Source organism: Chiloscyllium plagiosum, unplaced genomic scaffold, assembly GCF_037043375.1.
Source record: "Chiloscyllium plagiosum isolate Xiang-an unplaced genomic scaffold, Cpla_swu_hap1 HiC_scaffold_6, whole genome shotgun sequence".
NCBI lineage: Eukaryota > Metazoa > Chordata > Chondrichthyes > Orectolobiformes > Hemiscylliidae > Chiloscyllium > Chiloscyllium plagiosum.
Genome location: NW_028270144.1, coordinates 101,642,107 through 101,660,735, shown reverse-complemented (window position 1 = coordinate 101,660,735; position 18,629 = coordinate 101,642,107). Strand labels below are relative to the sequence as shown.

Genomic DNA, 18,629 nt, shown 5'->3' with positions numbered 1-18,629 from the left:
TGGCAGATATGAAAAGTACAATTTTTAAGACTTTGTAAGCTTCTGGATTGGAGTCCAGGACTGATATCAGTGCTGACCTTATTTAAGTTGGAGACTTGATGGGGTTCCAATGACATTGAATAAAAATAGTTACTCAGGAAAAGTTAGACTACAATGTATGTAGCCTAACTCCAGAGCAACTATTCAACTGATCTCATGTTTATTTCATTCCCTCCCAAAATGCACCTCTCTCAGACCCCTTACAACACCTCCCCACCCCTCCCACAGATGTAAATGCCACAACCTCTCCCTCACCCGCCAATGGATCTAACCTGATTTCTCACTCCCACAACACAGACTCTACCTGAGCACCCTGCCACCTTCCACCCCTATAGGATCTGACCCAACATGAATGCCCCCACACTCCTAATGGACCCAACTTAACTGACCCTTCCCTACCAGATCCAAATTTGGTTACAATTGACCAGGTACTGGACTGGTTATGTAAGTGTTGTGGCTCCAAAAGCAAGTCAAAGACTTAGAATCTTGCAGCTCCTGACACCCCAAAGATTTGTCCACCATCTTCTTTTGGACCATGGACAAAAAAAATGAGAAAAAATATACTGCTTTGAAGCAAGGTGATTGTGTAAGAACAGACATTGCTGGAAAATGTCAGCAGGTCTGGCAGCATCTAAAGAGAGAAATCATAGTTAACGATTCAGATCCAGTGACCGTTCCTTAGAATTGGAAGGAATTGAAAGGAACAAAATAAAACTTATTGATGCCATGATCTGGATTGATACCAGAATTTCTTTTCTTTTCCTTGTCGTAATATTTGACTTTTGTCTTGTCTTTTCATGTGTAAATCTATATCTGTTGGGATAGAGCTTATGTTTAGAGTCATAGACATGTACAGCATGGAAACAGACCCGTCCATGCCGATTAGATATCCCAACCCAATCTAGTCCCACCTGCCAGCACCCGGCCCATATCCTTCCAAACCCTTCCTATTCATATACCCATCCAAATGCCTCTTAAATGTTGCAATTGTATCAGCCTCCACCACTTCCTCTGGCAGCTTATTCCATATACATACCACCCTCTTTGTGAAAAAGTTGCCGTGTAGGTCTTTCCCCTCTCACCCTAAACCTATGCCCTCTAGTTCTGGACTCCCCCACCCCAGGGAAAAGACTTTGCCTATTTACCCTATCCATGCCCCTCATAATTCTGTAAACCTCTATAAGGTCACCCCTCAGCCTCTGACGCTCCAGGGAAAACAGCCCCAGCCTGTTCAGCCTCTCCCTATCGCTCAAATCCTCCAACCCTGGCAACATCCTTGTAAATCTTTTCTGAACCCTTTCAAGTTTCACAATATCTTTCTGATAGGAAGGAGACCAGAATTGCACGCAATGTTCCAACAGTGGCCTAACCAATGTTCGGTACAGTCACAATATGACCTCCCAACTCCTGTACTCAATACTGTGACCAATAAAGGAAAGCATACCAAATGCCTTCTTCACTATCCTATCTACCTACGATTCCACTTTCAAGGAGCTATGAAGCTGCACTCCAAGGTCTCTTTGTTCAGCACACTCCCTAGGACCTTACCATTAAGTGTATAAGTCCTGTTAAGATTTGCTTTCCCAAAATGCAGCACCTCGCATTTATCTGAATTAAACTCAATCTGCTACTTCTCAGCCCATTGGCCCATCTGGTCAAGATCTGAGGTAACCCTCTTTGCTGTCCAATACACCTCCAATTTTGGTGTCATCTGCAAACTTACTAACTGTACCTCTTATGCTCACATCCAAATCATTTATGTAACTGACAAAAAGTAGAGGACCCAGCACTAATCCTTGTGGCACTCCACTAGTCACAGGCCTCCAGTCTGAAAAACAACCCTCAACCACCACCCTCTGTCTTCTACCTTTGAGCCAGTTCTCTATCCAAATGCTTCGTTCACCCTGTATTCCGTGAGATCTAACCTTGCTAATCAGTCTCCCATGGGAAACCTTGTCGAACGCCTTACTGAAGTCCATATAGATCACATCTACTGCTCTGCCTTCATCAATTCTCTTTGTTACTTCCTCAAAGGTGGGCAGCATGGTGGCACAGCAGTTAGCACTGCTGCCTCACAGTGCCAGAGACCCAGGTTCAATTCCCACCTCAGGCGACTGTCTGTGTGGAGTTTGCACATTCTCCCCGTGTCTGCGTGGGTTTCCTCTGGGTGCTCTGGTTTCCTCCCACAATCCACAAATGTGCAGGTTAGGTGAATTGGCCATGCTAAATTGCCCGTAGTGTTAGGTGAAGGGGTAAATGTAGGGGAATGGATCTGGGTGGGTTACGCTTCGGCGGATCGGAGTGGACTTGTTGGGCCGAAGGGCCTGTTTCCACACTATAAGTAATCTAATCTAATCTAAAACATCTAATCTAAAACTCAATCAAGTTTGTGAAACATGATTTCCCATGCACAAAGCCTTGTTGACTATCGCTAATCAGTCCTTGCCTTTCCAAATACATATACATCCTGTCCCTCAGGATTCCCTCCAACAACTTGGCCACCACCGAGGTCAGGCTCACTGGTCTATAGTTCCCAATGGCAAGTTCCTAGGGAGTATTGCTGAAGAAAGAAACCTTGGAGTGCAGGTTCATAACTCCTTGAATGTGGAGTCTATTTACCAAATGAATTACATTGTTTCAAGAAGGCAGCTGCTTACCAAGTTCTCAAGTCAATTAGGGAAACTTGTCTGATCAATTTGTGAGTTGAGAATGTGGTGCTGGTAAAGCACCATGTCAGGCAGCATCCGGGGAGCAGAAGAAGTGATGTTTCGGGCATAAGCCCTTCATCAGTCTCTACCCCGTTGGCTCACAAGCCTCATTCCTGATGAAGAGCTGGTGCCCGAAACATCAATTTTCCTGCTCCTTGGATGCTGCCTGACCTGCTGTGCTTGTCCAGTACCATACTCTCGACTCTGATCTTCAACATCTGCAGTCCTCATTTTCTCCTGATCAATTTGTGATGTACATTGACCCAAAGTAAATCAATGAAGACCCTCTATAACTTGTTTTAATTTTTTACTGATTCTCTGAAAGAATGCAAAGAGAAAAGTGATGAACTCTGACACAAAGTATACCAAAACTTGACAGTTATCCATCAAGCATAATTAACTTGTGCATTCTCTATGTCAATGTTCTACCAACTTTGGTCAAACAATCTGCACTTGCATCTGACACAGTATAAATGTTTTCCCATAACTTTACTGTGTTTCTAGTGAGTTGCCCTGATGAATACAAAATGAAAAAAATGCTGTCTTTTTTTCAGCATTTATATTCAGCAAATGCAAGGTCACATCATTCAAAAAAAATTACTGATATGTGCCAATCTTTTCGAATACCTTCAATGGGCATTTGGTAACAATATTTGTAGAGAATATGGTAACTCAGACAACGATATCCTGACAATTGTGATTAACTGAACTCACTGGTAGCTGCTGTCTGATTTCTTTCATAATAATGGCAGGTCCTGTTAGCCTCCCCATTGTACCTACAGAAAAATCTAAGCTTTTAGAAGTGATCTGTTTCACTTTGGACAAATATTTCCCCTGATTTCTTATTTTACCTGATTAGATTAGATTACTTACAGTGTGGAAACAGGTCCTTTGGCCCAACAAGTCCACACTGACCCGTCGAAGCGCAACCCACCCAGACCCATTCCCCTACATTTACCCCTTCACCTAACACTATGGGCAATTCAGCATGGCCAATTCACCTAACTGAGGAATTGGTTAAATTATAATCAGAATTAAAATTTCATAATGATCCAAATAAAACCGATATTTCCAAATAATATAGCAAAACACATCAAATGTGTCACAACTGAAGTAAGGTAAAATATTATGACAGCTACTGTTTCTTTTAATTGTTAAATCCAAACTAGTCATGTTTTTGATGCATGCACACTATCTTTATTGTCCTGATCCTAATACTGAATGGTGATCTGACTTATGACTAAAAATGATAGTGGCAAGTTCATTCATTATCACAAACAAGGCTTTCATTCACACTCTTGTGGTTTGACTGGTGTTCAGTGTTGAATTTCAAATCTGTTTTGAAATTCTAAAGAAGTAATCTAAACTGGATATTCATTTCATTTAAGTTTTGACACAAACCTTCATATAGATAAATTGACTATTTTTGTTTGACTACATATTGATGAGCACATTCTTCCATTTTTTCACATTTGTTGAAGCTCATTCAATGTAACCTGTACCTTACATACCTCAGAAGAAGCGTGAAGTTCAGAGTTGCGGTCTGTGGCTGTTCTAAATTGTTGTGCTGCAGGCAAGACTATCGTTAAATAGATTGAAGGCAGATTCATTGTCATATAAGTTGGATTCCTGGGCTGCAGTAACACATCAATACATTATTGTGAATCTTCCATCAGCCACTTATGACATTCTGTGATATTCTGTCCATGCCTCTTGTTTGATACTCACCACTTTTACTTGATAGCAAATTAAAGACATCAGATTAAACTCTCGCACTCTTCTTTAAATTCTGTTTTTCAAACAACTTTTTTTTCCCCCTTTGTCTGATCACTTGTGCCTCACACCAACTGGACAGTGTGATCATTTATTCCTGGATCCATCTGCCATTCTTGAACTGGCCAAAAAATACTCATGAACTTTATAAATTGCTTCTCTAACAACCTTTCTGAACACCTTGATATTTTCCGTCTGTTAAGACTAAATGCTCGAGCTAAGTTGTATACTGGAGCGTGCGTATGATGACTTACTGAAACAATTGTGGCCAGCTCATTGACAAGATGTTAATTAATTAACTAATGTTATTTATTTATTGTTTATTAAATTTACTCCTCAATCTCCATAAATCCAAATTTAAAAAATGGAACAAGCAAAAGGTACCAGTAAATGGTAGACTAATTACTTCAAGTAAAAACGTAATAACTTATTAGGATATAAGGCACTGGGTTGATTCTTCCAAAGACCAGTTCGTCAGACATTAGGTTTATGGCTGAAGGTATGTGGTAAGATCCTGTGAAAGTCCTGATGTGTTTATCCAAGCATCACTGGGAAGATACAACATCTAATGGACAATTCCATTTCTTTCTGAGAGCCTCTATGGCAGGATCCGACTCTGAATAAAACTTCAGACAGTTCCCAGGTAGTGTTGTACAGATTAAAGCATTGTCTAATACTTAGTATCTATACAACTGTCATATCTATTTGACCTTTAATGTTCCTCCAGTTACAAAACTCACCCTGACCTGTCCTGATCTGAATATCATCCTAAATAAGTGCATTCACCTGAATAACCTCCTGAACCAACCCAGCAACTCCATAAGCCCCTGGTATGTCCCATCAGTTGACTATCCTCCTGACCCTGCCACACTGCCATCTGATTCAATCCAATAAAGCCTGAACAGACCTACCTTCCCTGCTGATTCTTTGACTCCTCACCCTCACCAAATCCAACCATTACGCCACAGTAGGTCCTCCTCTTCACTCCACAATCTGTCCACCTCTCATCGTGGGTGGCACGGTGGCACAGTGGTTAGCACTGCTGCCTCACAGCGCCAGAGACCCGGGTTCAATTCCCGCCTCAGGCGACTGACTGTGTGGAGTTTGCATGTTCTCCCCGTGTCTGCGTGGGTTTCCTCCGGGTGCTCCGGTTTCCTCCCACAGTCCAAAGATGTGCAGGTCAGGTGAATTGGCCATGCTAAATTGCCCGTAGTGTTAGGTAAGGGGTAAATGTAGGAGTATGGGTGAGTTGCACTTCGGCGGGTCGGTGTGGACTTGTTGGGCCGAAGGGCCTGTTTCCACATTGTAATGTAATGTAATGTAATCTAATCATCCTGACTCCCAACTGTCTTCCCCTCACCCCACCCCAACCTTCCTACCCCTCACCCTCACTTCCACCCCTACCACCAATTTGTCCACCTTCACTTCTGGCCACAATCTATCCAGCCCTCACCCTCACCCCTAACCTGTCACCTCTCACCCCAATCCTAACCTGTAAACCCCTCACACCCACCCCCAACCTGTCCACCCTCCATCCCCCAAACTCTACTCCTCTCATAACCACCTGACTATTGACCCCACGTCCCTATGCCCTGAGGAGACTTGACCACTTTCCCAAACCTAATTACCTCTTCTGGCCTGACTTGACTCCCCCCAATCTGCCCATCCCTCAGACTCACGAAACCGGCTTCTGAACAAGTCTACTCCACTCCAACTATCTGACTAGCCATCCAGACCTGCCCATCCTTCAAAATGGATTACCCCTCCCCATCTGATCTGACTAATCACAAATGGTCTATCCATTTGTCTCTACCAACTTCTCTAACTCAGCCATCTACCACCTCACACACTTCAACCACCACCGAACTTACTCACCTACCCAGACAACCATCTCAGCCGCCCTACGCTTCCATTCATTCAATCATTCATAACCCAACTCACCCACGCTGCCCACTTGCTTATGCTGCCCACTTGCTTACACTACCCAACTCCCTACCTAAGCCCTCAATCACTTATTTATTCACTCACTCATCCAGTCACCCATTCCCATATCCATTCACTCAAATTCATACTGGACCTTTAAATTAATCATGCATAGCTAGTATTGTAAGAAAGGAGTGTATCCCATCTTCCCCAATACACCCTCTTTGACAGAATTCCCTGAGGGACACTGTATGGCATTTCTTTGTAAACTGGTGTAAAAAGACACTGGGAAGAAATGCCCAGATGAATCGAATTGAGTGTATTTTTGATATTTTTGCCAGTGCTTGGAAGATCTTGGCCATTGTATATGAAGTGTGGTGTATGGCATATGATGTATATATCATTAATTTTAAGGATTTTGATTTTGACCTAATTGCATGTGGGTTTTAGTCTGTGTATATGAGGGAGTTTATCTTATTAGTCTTTCAGGAACCTATATATTAAAATTAGTATGTATAAGAGGGCAGCTGACTGGGGGTCCACCCAGAATGATGATGGGAATTTCTTTGTGTCATGACACTTTTACAATCAGAGAGAGCAAACATTGAAAGGCATTAGCTTGAGTTTAGTTCAGGAGACTGACAAAGTGATTTTTGCTCAACCTTTCATTTTCTGTTCACAAAAGACCTCACCACAGCTAGATATATAAAAAGTTTCTCCCTTAGAAAGAGAAGTTAGGAAATAGTTTACCACAGTATAAGGTTTTAGTTTGAAAATTCTAGACCAGAAGTATTTGGGTTGAATGTTTATTTGAAACTAAGAAACTTGAAACTCAGTTGTGTGAATATTCAAGGTAAATGATGTCAAACTCTTAAGACTAAGAATTGAAAGAAACAATTATAAGTATGATAGAGGAGGCAATTCTCTCTCTGATAAACGAGTACTATAAAGTGAATGTGTTGGGATATTTGGAATTTTGTTTTGAAATCTTTCACATTGCGTTATAAGTAAATAGTTTTTAACTATTTTATCTCCATTTCTTTAGAGTAATAAATATCTCTCTTCTTGTTAAACCCTAATCAGCAGCATTATATGCTGATGTTTCAGTGAGAGATCAGCTTGTTAAATTAAAAGAAATGAAATTTGATCTGTCAAACCAGATTTCAGACTATGATCTTACTAGTTTGGTAATAACTTCAGCTAGGATCATAATAGCATTGATACCAACTACATAAAGACTGGTGTGCTTGTTGTAAATTGCCACAGTGATATGAATAGGTCTTTCACTTATCTTGATGAAGATTTCTGAAAGTGCTGAACATGGAGAAACAACACTGAACATGTGTATCTTTTTTTTTGTTGCTGTGGCCCAAAAGGTCAAGAATGATTATTGGAAGATATCTTTGTGCTACAGCCTGAGACATTACTGAAGGGTTTCCCACTATGTTGCTCCAAAGGATAGAACAGTTTAAAGGTTAGTGAATCCAGTGCATGGGAGTAAAGTTCATGGAAATGTCAGGGAGAAAGAATCGTGTTTTCAGTTCTGCAGCATATGTGCAGAGACATTAGTTCCCAGTAGTGGAAAATCGCTGTCTGCTGAGCAATATGCTGCTTCCCCTACTGTGTCTTTGATTTGCTGGAAGCATTTCTGAACTTCAAAGGATTGGTGTCGTTGTCCTTTTATTGTTTCTTTAGGGTAAATAAATTTTTCAGTTGGTATGCTAATTTGGTAATCACGGGAGGGGGGGGGGGGGGGGGCGGGGGGGGCGGGGGGGAATACATGTGCATTACTGCAATTGTTAAAGGCAACATATTTGTCATTTACTGTCATGGTTATTAGTAGAACATTAATTTTACCATTAATTCCATTCAAAACAAAAGACTGGAATGTGAATTAAACAATAATAGCAGTGGTTGGTCTTTTATATCCAACAAAAAAATTCAGCAGTCAAAGAGCAAAAAGAAAAATTGCAAAAAAATGAACTTACAAATTACCCTGAATTATATTACAGGCAGCCAATGGTTTATTTAAACAGATGGCACTTCCCAAGAACAGGTTAAGTGCATAGTTGTAGAAAAAATGCAGAAGAGTTCATCGGCCTAGGGTGGTTAGGAATTAAATGGTTGTTTTTGACTGGTGCAGAAGCAATGGGACAAAGGGTTTTTTTCTGCACTGTACATCTCTATAACTCTTCTTGAAAATTTAACTAATTATTGTATCTGCAAGGAGCATGTTTGTTGGAATCCCAGGTTAACTCAGAAGCATCACAAACACTCTGCAAACTGTTGACAGATGTAACTGTGGTGGTAAGAAATAGCATCTTCTTTAGTGGGGGTTCGCACTACATATAAAACATTCTTTTATGTATCTGGTTAATATGATTCTTAATTGAATTGACATTATGGGCTAATTTTGCTGGTATGGACCTGCCTGAAATCAGGTGGGACAATGGTAGCATTTGATGGAATATTCAGGCAGTGGGAATGGGCATTGCAATGTTGTCTTTCTATGTCATTGAGTACTTTGTTTCCCATTTGTCACAAACAAATGATGGTTTGAGGTGAGGCCTGGCTTTCTAGATGATTTTCAGGGCATTTACTTCAGTGACTGTCAATTGTGGGAGTCAAAATGCAGATATGGGGTACAAAACCATCACAAGCTAATGGTAAATGCAGGAAGCCATATATTAAGATGGCAAGGAACATGGAACACCTTTTTCTCCCTCCATTTTGCTCCCAATTTTAACCCACTGGAGGCTGGTTTCTATCAAGGCTTTCCTGCTGGCATTTCCCGTAGGGCTGCTGATGGGTTCAATGTTAATGTTGGGAATTGAACAATTCTGTAGTAGGAAGAGCTCATAATTGGAGAAATAGGTCAGGGCTGGTGCAAATTTTGGAGGCGGATACAAATAACCGGATCTGTGACTACTCTGCCCCTTCCTTATATGTACATCAGCTTAAACACTATCTTTTTTCTTTTTGAAAAGCTTTCTCATCTTCCATTCCAATTATTAGATTAGAGCTGTGTTGCATGCTAACTCATACCCTTTGAAGCTATATTTCTCATACTTCTGGAATATTCTATCACACTTTGTACTCTCTGAATCCTACCTTAGTAAATATATTCATGAAACAAGTGGCTTCAAAGTGGCTTTTCAAAAGTTATATTTGTTGGGCCAGGAAATAGTATCAAATGAAAGGTAGAAAAGCTTATAATTTATAGACAAACAAAATACATAATTTTACCACAACTGCAATTTTTTAAAGTATCTTCTGTAGCTTTTCTTACTTTTGGCATGCTATCTGTTGGTTATTGTTGGTTATGGTGCGCTGTGATCATAGAAATATGTTTCATATTGGTATGGGATTATCAAAAATAGCACTGACAAGTGATGTTCAAATATATATTATCACTGTGGAGGCACCAGAATTGTGGGAAAGTTGCATAACAGATTTTCTCAAGAAGTTAACGATTTTCTATTTGTAAACATCATTGAAAATCGCGACAAGTAACAGGACAGGCAATCTTGAATCACTCAACTCTGAAACTACTAACTCTAGATAGAAAGAGAAACTCACATTGATCTCCATAATTTTGATTACAGCCCCAGCGAAGTCTTGTGGCACAGTGCTAGCATCTCTCCTCGGGGGCAAAATGTTCAGGTTCAAGTCCCAATTTCGGATTAAAGGCCATGGAAGATGCGTTATAGCTCAACCAACCAAGTCGATTTAGCACCCTGTAAATGGCTGGTCATAGAATCCCTACAGTGTGGAAGCAGGCCATTCGGCCCATTGATTCCACACTGACCCTCTGAAGACCATCCCACCCAGACCCACTCCCTTACTCTACCCCTGTAACCCTGCATTTCCCATAGCTAATCCACCTAGCCTGCACATCGGCAAGACTGGAAAAATTTCCTGGTCACCTAGGACTATGTGGCAGCTGCAGTACAACATCTGCCACACATTAAACAAGCCCTCATGTTGGTTTCTTGCCATGATCAAGTATTAGCTTGTTTTCAGGGACTACCAGAGAGAGTGGTTGCAACATTAAATTTTCTAGTTAATGGCATGGTGGCATAGTTATTGGCACTGTTGCCTCACAATGCTAGGCGCCTGGGTTCAATTCCAGTCCTTGGGTCTGTGTGGAGTTTGCATGTTCTCGATGTGTTTGTGTGGGTTGTCTCTGAGTGCTTTGGTTTCTTCCCAAAGATGTACAGGTTAGGTGGATTGGCCATTCTAAATTGCCCAAAAGGGTCCAGGGATCTGCAGGTTAGGTGGGTTAGCCATGGGAAATGCAGGGTTACAAGGATAGGATAGGGGCTGGGCCTTGGGTGCGGTGCTCTTCAGAGGATCAGTGCAGACTTGATGGGCTGAATGGCCTCTTTCCGCACTGCAGGGATTCTCGCTCCTGAGGATTTTCTTTCGATACTCCCTTGGAGAATTGTCTTGGAACATTTTGATGCATTTAAAAGATGAATCAAGTACACTGTTGGATTTAAAAAGAAATAAAATTATATGATGGAAGAGGCTAGGAATAGAATATTTGAATTGAGTTTGATGACAATGAGCCTGAACTCATTGACTGTCAATGAAGCTCACAACTTGGAGGCAGGATATCGATCACTTGATATACTTAATATAAGTCTCGGAATCCTGCTGGATTTGCATATTAGGTCAATAATTGGAGACCAGAATTCACAAAACATTGCATACACACAAAAAAATGACTAAATGTGAAGAATAGGTCTTAACACTTAATCAGATTTTTGAATTTTGATTATATTGGGAAATTTAGAAGAATGAGGGAGATCTGACTGAGTTATATAAAACGCTCAGTGTGTGGAGAGGATGGATAGGGATAATCTGTTTCTACTCATGAATGATGAATCATGGGGCACAGATTCAAAGTGTTTTGCAAAAGAGCAACGTAAGGTGAAGAAAGGCTATTTAACTTAGCAAATAGTTTGGTTTCCGATACATTGCCTGGAAGAGTGGCAAAGGCAGGTTCAATTGAGAGATTATGTAAATGGAGATGATCTGCAGGGTTACAGGAAAAGAAGTAGGAGCTTGGCATTCAGTTCAAATGCTCTAAGGGCTGGTGCAGATGTGATAGGCTGAATGGCCTTCCTCTGCACTACTCAGTCAAGTAGCAACTGCAGGTGAGGAACTGAGCAGTTGTTGGAGCACAGGGAATTGTGGAAATTGTGTCTGCCAGGCAACACAGTGACTCAGTGACTAGCATTGCTGCCTCACAGCGTCGGGGACCAGGGTTTGACTTCATCCTCGGGTGACTGTGTGGAGTTTGCGTGTTGTCCCTGCGTCTGCATGGGTTTCCTCTCCCAGTCCAAAGATGTGTAGTTTAGGTGGATGGGCTAAAGTCTGTCTTTTAAAAGAAACAAAGTATCCTGTCGTGACTAGTTTGGTGCAGATTAGTCATGTTAGCCATGGTTTAAAAACTCCATGCAGGTTTACAGGGATGAGGTGATGCTAGGTTGGATGCTCTCCAGAGGGTCAGCATAGACTATTTGGGCCAAATGGCCTGATTCTGCACTGTCAGAATTCTATAATTATTCAGCAGCTATTTTAAAAAAAAAACTGAAACAAAAACAATGTGTTGAATAAGTTTAGCATATGTGGAGAGAAAGTTCTGATGAAGGGTCACTTGACTCAATGTTATCTCTCTTTCCCTCTCATAGATTCTCCCATATCTGATGGGTTTCTCAGCACTTTCTGTTTCAGTTTTTGCCCGGTGTTTTATTGCAGGCTGATGGCAGGTCAGTGGCCTGACCCTTAACTGCATTCCTCATTCCTGAGTGTTGAAGGGCCTGATGAATGTTTCTGGTGTTTTATCCTTCTTGTTTCTTCTGCCTCCTTTGATGAGTTTTACTGTCTAATAGAACTGAATCTGGACACACAAGTGGACTCATTAGGAGGCGATTTGAATCTGGATGGGTGTAGGATGACAAGGGCAGTCCCTGACCCATTGTGTGGGTAGTCTTGATATTTTGGTCGGAGGTGGAGAGAAGCTGCTGGTTATTTGCATGAGGAGTTTTGAGTTAGTTTGGCCCAGTGTCAAATCATTAAAGGAGGTGGGTTCTTTTGGAATTTAGGATTCTAAAGTTTGCATGTTTTCCTCATGTCTGTATGGGTTTCCTCCAGGTGCTCTGGTTTCCTCCCATCATCCAAAGATGCGCAGGTTAGGTGGATTGGCCATGCTAAATTGTCCATAGTCTCCAGGGATGTGCAAGCTAGATGGATTAGCCATGGGAAATGGAGGGTTAAAGAGATTGGGGAGTGGGATGCTCTTCAAAGGGTTGGTGTGGACTAGATGGGCCGAACAGCTTACTTCTTCACTGTAGGAATTCTATGATCGAACGGGGATTGATAAGGCAGACATTGAACAGATGTTCCACCTTGTGGGACAGTCTCAGACAAGAGGTCATAGATATAGAGTGACAGGAGATAGGTTCAAAACTGAGATGAGGAGAAACTATTTCTCTCAGAGGGTTGTGTCTCTGTGGAACTCACTGCCACAGAGTGCAGTTGAGGCAGAATCAATGAACAAATTCAGGAAAGAAATACATATGTTCCTGATGAAAATTGGGATAAAGGGCTATGGGGAGCAGGCAGGAGAGTGGATTTGAGACCAGCATTAGATCGGCAATATTCATGTTAAATGGCAGAGTGGGCTCAAAGGGCTGAATTGCCTATTGCTGCTCCTAATTCCTATGTCCCAAAATTAAGAAAAATGTACCTGAATTATGGAGTTGGATATTCTATTGGCTACTTTACAATACTTCATTTGAATTAAATTAGTAATTATTAATTAAAATTGTGCTGGATGAATGGGGCGCATTAGAAGAGCAATTTTCTGTTCACTTAGTGGACAACTTAAGATTCAGGATAATACCACAAATATTTGGCATTACATTGTAGTTGTGGGCTGTCCTTCTGCAGGAGTCTGTCTTGTGCAAGTGTTGGTGCCATGGTGTCTTAAGCAAACAGCTGATGATTTCCAACTTGTCTCTCCACTGCTGTTGCTGGCCCATCGGTGTGGTTCACTGGTATTCAGTGATTAAATTGGCTTCAGTTCAAATAGCCACATGCCACTCAAAATATATCTGTACCGATACCATGCGGGCTATTTTCCCAGGTTGTACCAGTAGCTTTTCAGCACTGAGATAGATAAGATGGTAATTATGATCCAGTGCTGGTCAGCCTAACTTTAGATCACAGCTATCTCTGTGAAAGAGGTTAAGTGCAGGCTAACAATGGCTGAATTATGGTGGAGGGAGGGTGGGGGGGAAGCAGTCATTGCTGGGGTACAGGGAGGTGAGTATTGTCAAAGGTCAAGTTGGAGCAATTAACTCTCTCAAACTATCCACTTCCCTCTTTCTTTTACTTCCTTTTTGGATATTCCTTAAAACATCTCTGTTTTATCAAGCTTTGAGGAAATTTCCTCTTATCTCTGATGTTGCTTACTGTCAAATGGTGTTTGTCACCCTTTCTGTGAATTGCCTGTTACAGATTCACAGAATGATTGGAGCACAGAAGGCCATTCACACCATCATAGTGGAACCAGCTCTCCAATTGAGCAATTCACCTAACATCATTCCACCGCATTCTACCTGTAACCCTGCACAATAATCCAATTCCCTCTCGCTTCACAGAATTGAATCTAGATTCTGGATCAGTGGTGCTGGAAGAGCACAGCAATTCAGGCAGCATCCTACGAGCAGCAAAATCGACGATTCGGGCAAAAGCCCTTCATCAGGAATAAAGGCAGAGAGCCTGAAGCATGGAGAGATAAGCTAGAGGAGGGTGGGGGTGGGGAGAAAGTAGCATAGAGTACAATAGGTGAGTGGGGGTGGAGATGAAGGTGATAGGTCAGGGAGGAGAGGGTGGAGTGGATAGGTGGAAAAGGAGCTAGGCAGGTCGGACAAGTCCGGACAGGTCAAGGGGACAGTGTGGAGCTGGAAGTTTGAAACTAGGATGAGGTGGGGGAAGGGGAAATGAGGAAACTGTTCAAGTCCACATTGATGCCCTGGGGTTGAAGTGTTCCGAGGCGGAAGATGAAGCATTCTTCCTCCAGGCGTCTGGTGGTGAGGGAGCGGCGGTGAAGGAGGCCCAGGACCTCCATGTCCTCGGCAGAGTGGGAGGGGGAGTTGAAATGTTGGGCCACAGGGCGGTTTGTTTGATTGGTGCGGGTGTCTCGGAGATGTTCCCTAAAGCGCTCTGCTAGGAGGCACTCAGTCTCCCCAATGTAGAGGAGACCGCATCGGGAGCAACGGATACAATAAATGATATTAGTGGATGTGCAGGTAAAACTTTGATGGATGTGGAAAGCTCCTTTAGGGCCTTGGATAGAGGTGAGGGAGGAGGTGTGGGCACAGGTTTTACAGTTCCTGCGGTGGCAGGGGAAAGTGCCAGGATGGGAGGGTGGGTCGTAGGGGGGCGTGGACCTGACCAGGTAGTCACGGAGGGAAAGGTCTTTGCGGAAGGTGGAAAGGAGTGGGGAGGGAAATACATCCCTGGTCGTGGGGTCTTTTTGGAGGTGGCGGAAATGTCGGCGGATGATTTGGTTTATGCAGAGGTTTGTGGGGTGGAAGGTGAGCACCAGGGGCGTTCTGTCCTTGTTACGGTTGGAGAGGTGGGGTCTGAGGGCAGAGGTGCGGGATGTGGATGAGATGCATTGGAGGGCATCTTTAACCACGTGGGAAGGGAAATTGCGGTCTCTAAAGAAGGAGGCCATCTGGTGTGTTCTATTGTGGAATTGGTCCTCCTGGGAGCAGATACGGCGGAGACGGAGGAATTGGGAATATGGGATGGCATTTTTGCAAGAGATAGGGTGGGAAGAGGTGTAATCCAGGTAGCTGTGGGAGTCGGTGGGTTTGTAAAAAATGTCAGTGTCAAGTCGGTCGTCACTAATGGAGATGGAAAGGTCCAGGAAGGGGAGGGTTGTGTCAGAGATGGTCCAGGTAAATTTAAGGTCAGGGTGGAATGTGTTGGTGAAGTTGATGAATTGCTCAACCTCCTCGCGGGAGCACGAGGTGGCACCAATGCAGACATCAATGTAGCGGAGGAAGAGGTGGGGAGTGGTGCCGGTGTAATTACGGAAGATCAACTGTTCTACGTAGCCAACAAAGAGACAGGCATAGCTGGGGCCCATACGTGTGCCCATGGCTACCTCTTTGGTCTGGAGGAAGTGGGAGGATTCAAAGGAGAAATTGTTAAGGGTGAGGACCAGTTCGGCCAAACGAATAAGAGTGTCGGTGGAAGGGTACTGTTGGGGACGTCTGGAGAGGAAAAAACGGAGGGCTTGGAGGCCCTGGTCAAGGCGGATGGAGGTGTAGAGGGATTGGATATCCTTGGTGAAGATGAAGCATTGGGGGCCGGGGAAACAGAAGTCTTGGAGGAGGTGGAGGGCGTGGGTGGTGTCTCGAACGTATGTGGGGAGTTCTATCTCCACCATACCCTCAGGTAGCACATTCCAGATCTTAGCCACTCACTGTGGGAAAAAGTTATTTCTCATGACTCTTAAGTTAAAGACACCACAGAATTGGAAACTTTCATTTTTAAAAGCTGGAGATGAATCAGCTCTGAGAGCAGTTGAAGGGATGTTTTTGAACTGCAAATGATAAGATTCAAACAAAGGCTTTGTTACCTTTTAATTAAATTGAATCTAAGTATATTTTCCACATTAATCTTTCTTCATGCTCCATTGTAAGAAAGAAGCATCTTTCTCTCACTGTTCAAAGTGTAATTGAAAACTAACCAGCAAAACCAAAACCAAGCATTCTCTTCACAATCACTAACAGACCATGGTGTAGAATGTGTGGCCATTACTTTGTTGTTACAAATATATCCTGGAGGAACTGTTGCAGAGTCTTCTTAAAGATCAACAAAATTGATTTATATCTTGTTTAAAAATAGGTAATTACAGCCTGCTTTTACTTTAGTCACTTAAAATGGGACTAGCAGCTAGATATCCTTATTTTGCAATAAAAGGAATGGTTATTAATTATGTTACCTGCAGAAGATGCATTTTAAAATTATAGCCCCCAAATGACAGGAAAGACAGCATACAATCAATCATATTACCATATGAACAAAGCTCTCAACGACACATCTTTAGCCTCAGTTAGCAATTATCTTTCTATTGCAAGTGTGCTGAGTGTGTATTTTCTGAATAAAAGATAGATTAGTTCATGAATGTCAAACTTTGTACTAAAAGGCTTAACTAAACAAATCTGTTGCAGGAGGCATTTTATTTATAAAAAAATGACACGACTGTTTGTTTCTGCCTAGCTTCCATTAGTTGACATGTCTGAATTTTTAAGGTAAGCGAAACACAACAAATGCAATTATTGCCTTTGATTCAATTACATCAGAAGGTGGTATGGCAAGTACAGTTATAATAGTAGTATAAAACTTTCTTACCTACTTATTGTAACCTCTGTTTGTACCATCTTCCAATAGATGTTGTGACGAGTGCCGAACATAGATTGGGGGCCAACTTTGGAGAAGACTTGTGTTCGGTCTGCAAGTGTGGCTCTGGTCATCTGTCAATTTCATTAAGGTGGTAAAAACAATGACTGCAGATGCTGGAAACCAGATTCTGGATCAGTGGTGCTGGAAGAGCACAGCAATTCAGGCAGCATCCGAAAAGCTTCTCTAACTTTGAACTTTGTTTTCCAATAAAACTCAAAGTAAATTCAAGGATTAACACCTCTTTTGTTTGAGCACTTCACAATCTTCTGAACTCAACACCTGGACTGAGTAATTTCAGGTCATAAAGTCTATTGTTTTTGATGGCAGCTTTTACCCTTTATGCCTCCTTGAGGTACATCTCTTAATTCTTTATTTATTGCATAATTATTACTTTGTTGTTTTGCACCACTCTTGTTACTTAATTCTTCTTGCCATCAACCCTGTTAGAGATCTTCCACTTTTCCATGTGTTACTTGAATTCTATTACGTCTCAGAGAATTCTGACAAAGGCTTATTGACTTGGAACATACTCTGCTGCTCTCTCCACAGGTACTTCTAGCATTTTCTGTTTTTGTTTAATACAACTGTTATATCTTTAATGGTGAATAATCTCAAAATACAGTTCATGAAGTGCACCATAAAATAATAAAAATGGATTTAAGCTTAGTTTTTTCAACATACAGAAATTACCACAGCTTGGTCAGTGATTCCTTCATACAATGTTTGCATACCCCTCTCAATGAAAATACTTTCTCTTCAGCTTTCTAGACATTTTTATCCTAGAATTTGTGAGTGCTGCTATTGTATTCATTGACTTCATAATGGATAGATCGGTGTTTCTTAGACTGCAGATTATTTCATTGCTTCATCTGATCTGGAATCCTTTAACATATTTTCAAATATTTAAACCATTTAGAAACTTTAGTCGATTATTTTTAATGTGCCTGCTTGTTGTGTCCACTGAACTGCTATCTCAAGAAGTGGGAAGAAAATAATACTCTCTCGTCTACTTGTAAAAGTCACCATCTCCAATCACTAATTCTTTTTCATCATAAATATAAACTTATCAGATACATCCCGTCAGCTTGGTTTAAGCATTGTTTACGATACTTTGGCATAGACTTCAGCTACCTAGTTAAAGTAGGCTTTCCTTGATTGGGACAAGATCGATTAGCAAGCTTATACAATATGATACAGCACAGGAACAGTTCCTTTGGCCCACCTGTGCCAATTTCTAATCCTTATTTAGACACTCTCCTTATTGCCCGTATGTGGTTTCTATCCCTCTGTTCGCCTCCCATTCATGTATCTATCAAGTTATAACTTAAATGTTGCTAATGTGCGTGGTTCCACCAGTTCCACTGGCAGTGTGTTCCAGTCACCTGCCACCCTCTATGTCAAAAACTTTCCCCATTCTTTTCCCTTAAATTCTCCCCCTCTCACCTTGCACTTGTGCACTCTTGTAGATGACCTTTCACCCTGGGAAAAAGCCTCTGACTATCCACCCTTTCATAATTTTGTTGACCTTTATCGGGTTGTTCCACAGCCTCTGTCTTTCCAGTGAAGACAATCTGAGTTTATCCAACCTCTCATAACTAAAACCCTCCAGAGCAGGCAACATTCTGGGAAAACTTCTCTGCATTGAAATCCTTCTGGTAGTCTGGTAACCAGAACTGCATGCAATATTCCAAA

At 42.0% G+C, this 18,629-nt stretch overlaps 1 long non-coding RNA gene across 3 annotated transcripts in view; it reads left to right on the top strand.

Moving 5' to 3' along the window:
- Window positions 1-17,577, top strand: part of LOC122550817 (uncharacterized) — a 333,113-nt gene extending 315,536 nt beyond the window's left edge. For 2 of the 3 annotated variants that reach the window (XR_015757469.1, XR_015757468.1), the window contains one exon: window positions 16,926-17,577. This is a non-coding gene — a long non-coding RNA (uncharacterized LOC122550817). The remainder of the gene's footprint in view (window positions 1-16,925) is intronic. The other variant, XR_015757470.1, reaches the window with a different exon arrangement.
- The last annotated feature ends 1,052 nt before the right edge of the window (window positions 17,578-18,629 follow it).